General features: G+C 34.8%; 1 pseudogene; it reads right to left on the bottom strand.

The window, feature by feature from the left end:
• Nucleotides 1–4,230: 4,230 nt before the first annotated feature.
• Nucleotides 4,231–5,734, bottom strand: LOC149200013 (uncharacterized; annotated as a pseudogene).
• Between the last annotated feature and the right edge of the window lie 5,976 nt (nucleotides 5,735–11,710).

The raw sequence follows: 11,710 nt of genomic DNA, 5'->3' as shown, positions 1-11,710 counted from the left end.
TCATAAGTAATTCATTCAAGAAATACTTGTTTCACGCATACTGACACAGTCAGGAATAAACCACTGTATATATATATATATATATATATATATATATATGGACAAATGATTACATTCGAGACTTCTCTGTCTTGCACAGGCCTATTCTTCACTATTGTGGCCTCTTTTCTTTGACACTGCCCATGGGCTTACATATATGCCAGTGAGTTCTATTGAACTCATCCTGGTTTGACTCCTAGATCTATTGAACCGACTCCTAGATGTACTCTATCCTCTATGTCCACTTCTATTCTCCATTTAATGCCTAAAAACTCTCTCTCACTCCTAGAATCATGAAATTGCTTAAAGAGTTATATTTGACTTTTAACTCTTTATCTTTATTAACCACACATGTTCTCATTTATTTGAGAGCATTTGCAACTTCCTCTAATTATCTAATTAAATCACTTTAAGCCTAAATATTACATTAACTTGAGACTTTAGGAAACTACTTCTCTAAAGATACATGACCCCCTATGTCTACTTATTTACAATGATTTTCTCTTGGGTGAATGATCCTGCATCATTTAATAGCATTTTGAACATGATAGCACTTTTTATTTTAAAGGTGTTGTCCCAAAGTTTAGAGTTGTTTTTATTTATATCAACCATTGTTGATGGCATGTGAATTCATTGCTATTTTAGGATAATTGACCATGAGAGAAAGTGTTGCCACTATCGAAATGACAATAGCAATTAAGTTTTCCTATTGATTTATCCTTTGCAAGATCAAGAATTCTAGGGTTAATTTCTGATTGATAGTTATATACATAAGAGCCATATGTTATCTTCATTTAGTAGCGAAAATGAGATTTTTATGTTAGTCACATCCTATTGAAAATATTGTTACAAAGAGTTTAGTCTTGGTGGGAAATGTTATGGTAGTGTGCCCTAGTCTCGGTGGTGAGAGATTTCACTGCGTAGAGTTATTATGACAACATGTTTGGTAAATGAGTTGAGAGTGAACATGAGCAATGTTGAAGAGTCATACTCTGGCTTAATTTGCTAGAGAAAATGAGTTTTTTTTATAGAAAAACAATGGGAACTACACAATTAGCACATAGGATTATATATTGTTTAGGTTTGCATGTAAAGGATGTCTCATTTATATAAGGGTCTATTGGCATGGGATTTTGACCTACATCAATGCACACAAATCTGTTGGAATAAAACCATAAAAGCATAGTTTCCACTTTCTATTGGTGAACCCTGTGAAAAACTGAGATATGCAACTATAAAGAGATAATGGATGTGCATAAACTTCAATATAGAATATAGAACTGCATCACAACATTACACTATCAATCAAATATATAAAACCATGAGTAATAGTTTTTCATTAGATGTTATCAAAATGTATTACAAAGATAAAATAATACATGGGAATGTCAGAAACAAATTAAAAATAGGGTAGAAGAATCTCATAGCGCATCCCTTAGATCTCATAGTCAACTCAATAGTATAACTGCAACAATGATTGCCACCGAGCTCTCCTCCCTCCCCCAGTGTATCTAGTCCAATTGCATGTGCTAATGTGGTGGAAAATCCCGAAAGAGAATCACCATGTCAAAAGTTACTGGATCTAAGACCAATACACTAAGATCTTAAGTATTGATATTTTCACCAACACACAGGAACATTGGCCATTGGCCAATGTACTGACCCAAGTGTGGGATGTGCACAAGACAAGTGAACTACAACATGTCCTAAAAGGAGAGTGCCCTATTTCTTATCTCACATTCAAAGAATGGGAAATGCTTATACAATTCTTGTCTTTCTCAACTTCAAAAAGTGGCAAAACATCCCTTTCGGTTGCTATGCAGTAAGTACTAGGCACAACTTCAACATACATTTCTATAACAATATTGACATCTGCACAACATATCTTCCCTCAAATTAACATGGTCAGATTTTTTGCATTTTTTTTACTTAGACCATGAGGAAGGATTTGTTAGCCAAGGCAAAGGGTAAAAATTGAGAAACAATTACACATTTACATGAATTTTTTGACCTAGTAGGATTGGATCTAATTACTCTTGCAGTGAGAGGCCCAGATAGCCATTCAAAGAGTTGGTACTGAAATCAACAAGTTCCTTCAGCAAATTAATAACATATTGTTTTACATCGTCTGGTATGGATTGCTCATTTTTCTCAGCATTCAAACTAATTGTACAGAGCAATTTAGCAACATCTTCCACCCTTAAAATCTTTACTTTAGACACCTTTGCAAATGAAACACTGCATGTGTCCTTCATATTACAAGGGCAGAAAGCCTGACCATATTCAAATGGAGAATCAAAATCAATGATAAGAATTCAATGTGACAAAGTACTGCACTATAATCAACGCCTAACTGAAAATAAATAATTCAAACAAATAATATTACAATGTGATAAAGTACTGAAAAACAATATTTGGAATACAAATCAGCAAGTTGAAGTAGAAATTCAGAGAAAATTAGACCACAAAACTCAACTTACAATGCCCTGCTCGATACTAAAGAGAAAGCGTAATCGTTTTGCAGCAAAAACATCCTTCTTTGCAAGACTTGGATGACCAAACAATGCAAATTTTCTCATATCACTGCCAGACAACATCCTGCCAAAGAAATATATGCTAACCTCTGTAGAATAACAATGGATTAAACTCACAACATAGTTAATAAAAAACAATGCAAAGAAACATATATTAAACTAGAGAAGTTAAATATGCAAACCTTTTGAGGTTATTACAAAACTGTACTTTGTGAAAATGCTTTTGCCTTAGTTTCTCTCAAAATTATGGTTAAAATAGAATAAATAAAACCTACCATTTCCAGAGATGCTTATGAATTAAAAATTGAAATGTAATATATCACAGGGCAAACACTACAACTCAACATTTTCGAGAAAGAACCTTTAATTAGCTATTGAAATCATAGTAATGCTTCTCAAGCCAAAAGGTCACTTGGGATAATATAAGTTGCAACAACTTTGCTGGACTTCTATATTTATTACTCTCTAACATGCCCTCCATGTAATAGCTCCGCTTCTGAAAAAGAAACATAACAAAGGATGCTAAATATTGTATACTTAATATCTTTCTCATGTTTACATGGATGCATGGTACCAGCAAAGGGTAGAAGAGGGGAGGCAACATTGTGGGAGAGACTGGATAATTAAGGGATACCTAAGCCATGTTGAAATGTCTTTATTTTTTCAGCACAACTTAAACAAAAGCCAATCAAGAATTGGCAAGCCCATAGGGGACAATAGTCCCTTCTGAAACTGCAAGGGAACATGATGTCCTCGGCAAGGAGGATGGATGCTTACTCTCAAAGTGCTAGTAGGTTAAGTAGGTACTAATGCTGCTTAACCTAGTCTACTTTGCCTGCTTAAAGTTTTTCTTTGCAATTGAAGGGCCCAAGCTGTCCATGACACTGAAGACCTGTAAAACAAATACCAAAGATACATTTCGTTACAAAATACAAATTTATATTGCTTCAGAAGGTTGGCATCACAGTCTCATTTTTCCAAGCTTACCATAGACAAATTACAACCAAACCATAAAAGGTAAAGCATAGGCTTATTGTTCATCAATAAATATCTGTATGTAACAAAAAAGTGTCATTGGATAAACAATTAGTTGATCCTCGCAATAGTTGTCTACAATTTATGTTTTTAACCCGTGAAATGAATATCATACAACAAATTTCCCAAAAGATTTGCAAAGAATTGCCTTGCTTATAAGACAACGAGTTTCTAAACACAAAGATGAAATGATTATGAGATAGAATGAATTTATTATTCAAAATCTCTACAAATCTAGAAGTAAATACAAGAAGCCATTCTCACTGTCTTGAATTATTGTGCCATAACTCATTCCATGTAGGTCACCTTTAAAACTTGTGCAAGAAGGCCACTGATGGCCGCAATGACATACAAACCTACAAATGTAGCCTTTATACAAGATTTTCAAAGCAAATCTTACCATATCATTGGAAACAGATAGAAAAAGTAGATATGACATTAATCACAACTGCAGAGCAACTTTCCAGCAAAACTCTCCCCGAAAAAATTGCAATCAATCTACTGACATTTTACAGAGTACAAAGACTTAGCTGGGATCGATGAATTAATGAGCAAACAATCTTCACAATGACAAACATGGAAAAAGTGGCAGAACTTAGATATTTGTCCATGCCTAGCCACATCAGTCTGAATCGTTGTTTGAACTTTCCATTGCCTTCAGACCCCTTGGTTTCTGCAGTAGAAATGTAACCAAAAATATGGAATGAATTGAGTCTCTTCATAATCTGAAAAGGTTGAACACAATAAAAGAAAACACTTTCCAAACAAGAAAGGCCCACACTAGAAGTGACCCAAATCTACAGACGAAATACATATGGTTCATAAAATCATTATAAAAAAAGGCTAGAATACGACAACAAGGAGAAAATAAACCTTCTTAGTACATTTTTTCTCTCTAACTTCATAGTGTCCCCTTGCTAAATCTGAGACTTCCAGGAAAGCAATTCTATGGTAACAGAAACAAAAAACATGTCAGATGCAAACTCTCCTTCCTTCCATGCTTGTGTACATACAGAAAATAGAATGACAATAAATTGACAACATGTGTCCACTGTCTTTCCTACCTGTAGAACCTTCTCAACATATTTGGACCACTTTTTGGGTCGCTGGGAAAGCTTTGTGCCTTTCATGATAAGAAAATCATCCTCCTTTTCTTTCCGGGACAATTGCAGCAAAATTCTTGGCCATTCAAATGTTTCCATATCTATCTTCTCTGGAGGCACACATGCCTCTGTATTAGATGCTGTGTCCATTGTCTTTCCTACTTGTAGAACTTTCTCAACATATTTTGCCACTTTTTGGGTCACTGGGAAAGCTTTGTGCCTTTCATGATAAGAAAATCATCCTCATTTTCTTTTTGGGACAATTGTAGCAAAATTCCTTGTCATTAAAATGTTTCCATATCTATCTTCTCTGGAGGCACATAGGCCTCTGTATCAGATATTGTGGAATTTCAGGCTGTATCAGATACTCTAGTGGTCCCAATGGCATTTGGATTGAAGAAACCAACTGCTTCAACATGTTTCTCTACAAGAGATGATGAATTCCTATCAACCTTTTGCTGAAGACCCTTGTTTAGAAGGTGGTCACCATTTAAATATTCGTAATTCCTGGTAGAATCGATTTTTAGTCTATCAAATACAGATATCAATTGGGCATGTCTAATGATAGAGGTAAATCCAAAACAAGAGAAAATAAAAACCCTGAAACCAAGAAAATCTCTCAACATATATATTAATACTCAATGACTGCATGGTACCAACCCAGTCTCTAAATTTAAACTGAAGAAGATTAGTTTCCGGTTTATGGAAGTGCAAATCAACTAACCTTTTGATGAATCCATGGCTATGTTCTCAGAGCAGAGTGCAAGGCCTTAAAGTGGTGCTCCTTGAATGAACTGTTACATGGGATTGCAAAAGAAATTTAAGTTTTTCAGATTTCGAAGCATGGCGTTCTGCTTGTATGGATTTCCTACCCTGAATGCTAGAGTCCCCCATCAAACTTTTAGATTCAATTATGTGGCCTCGAGGCCTCTTTTTCTTACACCACTGGAACAACACATCGTCGCCTTCCTTGGGATCATTGGAGGGTTGATTCCAACATTTTAATATCTCCAAGAGTTCCATTGTCGATGGTCAAATTCTCACAACCCCTCAATGAAAGATGTTTCAGGCGAGTTAAATTGCCAAATGAATTGGGAAGAGTGAGCAAAGAGGAAGCACCTTCCAAATCCATGAGTTGTAAGTTATTTAGCTCTCCAAATGAAACAGGTAGCGACACCAATTTTGAGAACCCTTTGAAAATTAAGTATTTCAAAGAGCGCAGATGACGAAATTCGTCTGACAACCTTTCGACGGTGACTGCTTTGGAGTGATTCCATATGGCGATCCTTTGGAGGTACTTCAGCTGCCCTATAGACCTTGGAATCTCTGAGAGGGGAGCCGAGATATTTAACTCTTTCAGATCGAGAGGCAACACCTGCAATGTTCACGTTTCAACATAAGATTGTAGCCTACAAAATGAGAAATTAAATGAAGAAGGATAAACGCACACATATTTTCGTACTTTAGATTGATGTGGCCACAGTCTATTCAAAGTGCTTCCCTGCATTTCCAGAACTCTTAACTTCGTCATCGGAATCAAGTCAGGCAGGGAAGAGTGGGAAAATCCATACCAACGGAGCCATATCAAATGCGGTTTCTGCTCCCTCAATATGTCTTCTAAATGATCTTCTTCAGTTGCAACAAGTTGCAACTTCCTAAAATGGAAATTACTGAATAGAGGCCTGATTTTTGACCTTATGATCTGTGATATTTGTGAAGTCGGGGTATTTGAAAGGTCGGGATGTTTATCCATGAAGAAATCAAGGGAGGAACTAACCATACTGATCTGTGATATTTGTGAAGTCGGGGTATTTGAAAGGTCAGGATGTTTATCCGTGAAGAAATCAAGGGAGGAACTAACCATACTAATTCCGCTAACCTCAGATATTACCTGTTCATTTGATCAAGAAAAAAAATCTACAGTGAACCAATCTAACTTTGTCATGAAACAAGAAATTTTAAAGCTTAAAATTTAATTAAACCCAAGAAAAAGGTTTGGATTGTCGAAGTACTTACATGTGAGGATCGCTGTAACAAATCATCAGTGATATTGGTTGTCGAACCCCAAATACTAAGGGGTATTACTTCCTTCGCAAATTTTCTTCCAAGATCCCTAATATGATCATGCATATTTATTTTATTTTCATTGTCCACATCTAACAGACACTTGTCCTGCAGATTTTGAAGCCCAACATTACCCCATATCCTGATAGCTTTATCTCTGTCTTGTCCTATGAAGAAACAAGCAATATCTAAGAATATTGACTTATCATTTTCCTCAAGTGAGTCATAACTTATTCTAAAACAGCCCTCTATCTCCTTAGGAAAATTTCTTTGAAGTCGAACCAATCGATCTTCCCAGTAATCATATTGTCGTCCATAAACTAGTGCGCCCACCACTTTCAATGATAGTGGCAATCCACCACACACTCTAACAAACCGATCTACCAAATCTGCAAATTTTGGTAGTGGATGTGGCTGATTAAAAGCATAGGAACAAAAGAGTTGTTTGGATTGCCAGATATTCAGTCCCTTTAAATAATAAAGGGATCCCTCTAACACTTCATCGCTTTCAAGGACATGCTTGTCACGCGATGTAAGCAAAATCAAGCTTTCAGGGCTAAGGAAACCCTTAATTGTCAAAAGCGCTTCCCGTTGATTTGTATCATTTACATTGTCTAAAACTATAAGAGCGTGATAGGATAAGGGATGCTTTAGTATACCTTCCTCTGGACACTCAGTTTCTATATTTCCAAGTTTCAAGCCTTTAATGAGCTTACTTCTTAAAATATTTAGAGACATTTCCCTAACATTGATTATAAAGGCGGATTCGTTGTACTTTGACATGTTAAGGTTGAAGAATGCTTTGGCCAGTGTCGTTTTTCTGACCCCGCCTACACCCAAGATCCCCACAACTTTGGGTTTCACCTGCTCCTCCTGCGCCTGCAACACTGTCTTTTCAAATTCTTCTAGTTTTAGGTCCAACCCAGTTGGATATTGAGCCACATACAAAGGTCATTCTTGGGTTGACTTCACAAGGGGATTCTATCCATTGTTACTTGGATAATGATATAGAATCTCTAAATTAACACCTTGATATCTACACAAAAAAAAAAAAATAATTTCAAAACAACCTGACAACTTCTATTTGGTCCAAACATACATCACACCTTACAAAATACCATCCATAAATCCACAACACAACTTCAAATACTATCAAAACAAAAAAAACCACCTTTCAGCGGTAGAATCCACACTTAGCTTTTTCACCCATTTTTAATAACTATTCAGTCTTTTTAAAGAATATTTCGGTACTTAGTAGTTGTATTAACACGAAGTTGTATAAAGTGCGAGTTTGTTTAGCATGGATAAAGTGAGATTTTTTTAAATAAAAAGAGATCTGCAAACGCTGACATATGGAGGACATCGTGTTCACGTGATGTAGTATTTGCTTAATAATTTAATAATAATTAAAGATTAAATGTAATTGATAGGAACGGTTGAATTATTAATTTAAAGTTATTATTACTCTCGGTGGTGATCATGGTGATGCAATGAGATTTATAAATTGGTAGTGATAATGATGATGTAATGAAACTAAATTTGATTTTGCCTTTTTATATAATCGTAATTATTATTTTATTTTTAAATGTATTAAATATTTTATTTTTTATATAATCATAATTATTATTTTATTTTTAAATGTATTAAATATTTTATTTTCTAATTTATAGGTATAAATAAAGCGGATAATTTTTTTTAGGATTAAAAATCATTCAATGTTATTAGTAAAAATTAAATTTAGCTAAAAAAAATAACCATCATTCCTAAATCTATATATAGTTTCTTTTAAAACTCTGTATATATTGTCAGATTTAAGACTTTTGTGATCCATAATGTAGATAAATGTCTTTTTCATTTAAAAAATATATCTAATACAAGCTTTTTATAAGAAAGTTTTTGAATAAAGTAATATTGGCCTTATTATATAATATTATTGTGTTTTTATATGGATTTTATTGAGTCGAGAGGCTCATTTGTGAAGGGGATCTATGTCCCTCCGAAAATAAAACTAAAATATTAGCTAAATAGAAAAGCAATATAGGCTATAATAAAAAAGAAAAAAAAATATGTTATGCATATTCAATTAATTAGTTGTCCATATGACCTAATATAATTTAATGTAAAGAAAATAGAAGTTAAAAAAATAGATATATAGGCTATAATAAAAAAGAAAAAAAATATGTTATGCATATTCAATTAATTAGTTGTCCATATGACCTAATATAATTTAATGTAAAGAAAATAGAAGTTAAAAAAATGGATTTTATTGAGTAGAGAGGCTCATATGTGAAGGGGATGTGTGTCTTTCTGAAAATAAAAATAAAATATTAGCTAAATAGAAAAGCAATATAGGTTCTAATAAAAAAGAAAAAAATGTTATGCATATTCAATTAATTAGTTGTCCATATGACCTAATATAATTTAATGTAAAGAAAATAGAAGTTAAAAAAAATATGTGAGTAAGATGTTTAAATCTTATACTTTTCAAAAATATTTTAACATGTGATATCAACTTCATATATATCTGTATATAGAAAAAAATGTTAAAAAATATATTTTAATGTTGTATAGAATAAAATATTCCATGTGAGTTATAAATAAAATATTTTAATATGAATTAATATTGACATATGCTTGAAAATATATTAATAACAAAAAACCCAACACATTATTTTTTGCACTCTAAAATAAGTTTGTACCTAAAGAAGTTTGATCCCTCTCCGCTCATGTTAGATCCGTGCTTAAGATGGATTTATGTTGGTTCATATATATATATATATATATATATATATACACGAGTTGTCTTTAGGGAGACTTTTCGGAAGCTTTTTTGGTTGGTTTTTCTGGTCTAATTTCTCTAAAATCTGGCAGGAATTGATTGAAATCACAAGTTGGGTAACCCCTACACAATCAAAGTGCCCTAGGGGTTTCTCAGGGTGTTGAATCCATATATACAGTCAAAAAACCAGTTTAAATAACACAAATCAAGATTTCACCTCAAATTTTTTCCGCCGGATTCCAGCACTGGAAAGTCCAAAAAGTCGTACTAAAGACAACTCCAAGATATATATATATATATATAAATTTATGGAGAATCGGTAACGTTAAAAGATCATCTACCCTTATTACACCATATACAACTATTTCATAAATGTCACAAACAAATCAGTTACAACATGTCTCTAGAGACTTGAAGTGTTAAAATTGGCAAATAGCGCCAAACTCCATGTGGGTCATCTTATTTATGGCAGCTGATATTTTTATTGGATCCCTCTCATTGAGAGGTGTAGGATTGATCTAAAGATCATATGATTCTGATAAGTATTTATGAAGTTATGAATTTATTTATGTTATGGACAAATTGTTAAGTTGGCCAACATCTTATGTAGGCTCAGAAGCCCAACCGACGTGTCTATTCAACTTCTACATTTTTAGTATAAATAAGAGAGGATTTGGAGTCATTAGTGACACACTCTTTATGTGATCTCCTCTCCACATCTTGGGTTTCTGGAGAAGGAAAGACACTAAAGAGTACACTGGCCTAGATGATGCCCTAGTTGAAAATGAGGCCCTAAATCTAAAATGCAGGAGCCCTAGAAACAGTCTATACGCAGCAAGAGGAAGGGTCTATCCATAGTCGCAAAGAAGTCTGTTCATAACTGCAGTAAGGATAACCACAGTCATGGTAATGAACTCGCTTGGAGATAAGGCCGTAGTCAAGGGTGAAGGCTGTAGTAAAAGGAGTCGCAGTCATAAGGACATTAGGCCACAGTCAAGCCATAGTGATGAAGAGTCAAGCCATAGATAGTCGCAATGATGGAGAGGGAAGCCGTAGTAGGAGCCGCAGTCAAGTGTAAGGGTGCCACAGTCATGGTAAACCACAATAGCAATAAGGACAATCAAGTCTCAGATAAGGCCATTGTATTTATATGAGTTCTGGGCTATTTATAGTCTCGAACATAACAATGGTGAGCCACAGTATTGATGAAGCCCTCTCAGTGGTCTCAACATAATGGGTAGAAGCATTCATGACTGTGATCATTCTATACGCAGTCACCTACTTGATGATCACTACCTTTGTCACAACTACAATCTAGACATGGTGTGGGGAGAAGGGTCATAACAATACAATCTAGGCATAGCTACAGATATCTTTGGTGAGAGTGAAACAATACTCTCAGTGGTTCTATGCTAGAAGATTGAGAAGACTTAAATCTCAGTCCACTGCTGGGCTAGGTCGCAGGCCATAGCCAGCAGTTGGAGGCCCTTTCTAATAGCTGCGTTTAGAAGGAAAGTAGCACTATAAGGCAGCATGATGGTGAATGAGATCATGATCATGATGATGTAAAGGGCAACATGATCAAGGAGCAACATGATGATGAATAGGGCTGCATGATGCAGCATAATGGGCAACATGATGATGAGAGCAGATGAGAGCAGATCAGTCATCTAGGTCCAGCATTGTGATGGTACAGCATGGTGCTAAACAGTAAGGTGTAGCAAATGGACGAAAGGCAACACTATGATAGGTGAAGGAGTCACCTTAGAGAATCAGTTGAAGCAATATGTCTTCAACTGATCTCATGCCAATATCAAAAGTCAAAGTGTTGACTTCTATTGTAATTGTACTATCTGTCTCACTTTCTTTGTTGAACTTTGAAGGAGATAAAAGAAGAATTGATCAAGGGTTTCCCCACATTGGGGTTTTTCCCTAGCTAGTGCCACATCTTGTGTCCTCTTGTCTTGGCTTGTCTCGAGTTGAGCACCGAAAGGCCTTCTCATATTGAGACTCGAGTTGAGCACCGAAAGGCCTTCTCATTCAAAGTGCATTCAAAAACTATATTTATGAAGGAGATTGATCAACCCAAAAACTCTATTTATGAAGGAGAATTGATCAACCCATTCTTTGAAAACTTTATGAAGGCCTCTATTCAT

The sequence above is a fragment of the Pinus tabuliformis genome, chromosome 2_1, assembly GCF_031772625.1.
Source record: "Pinus tabuliformis cultivar Carrire ecotype Pingquan chromosome 2_1, CPIR1, whole genome shotgun sequence".
In the NCBI taxonomy this organism is placed as follows: domain Eukaryota; kingdom Viridiplantae; phylum Streptophyta; class Pinopsida; order Pinales; family Pinaceae; genus Pinus; species Pinus tabuliformis.
Note: the sequence above shows the minus strand (reverse complement) of the source record. Positions and strands in the feature narration are given on the sequence as shown.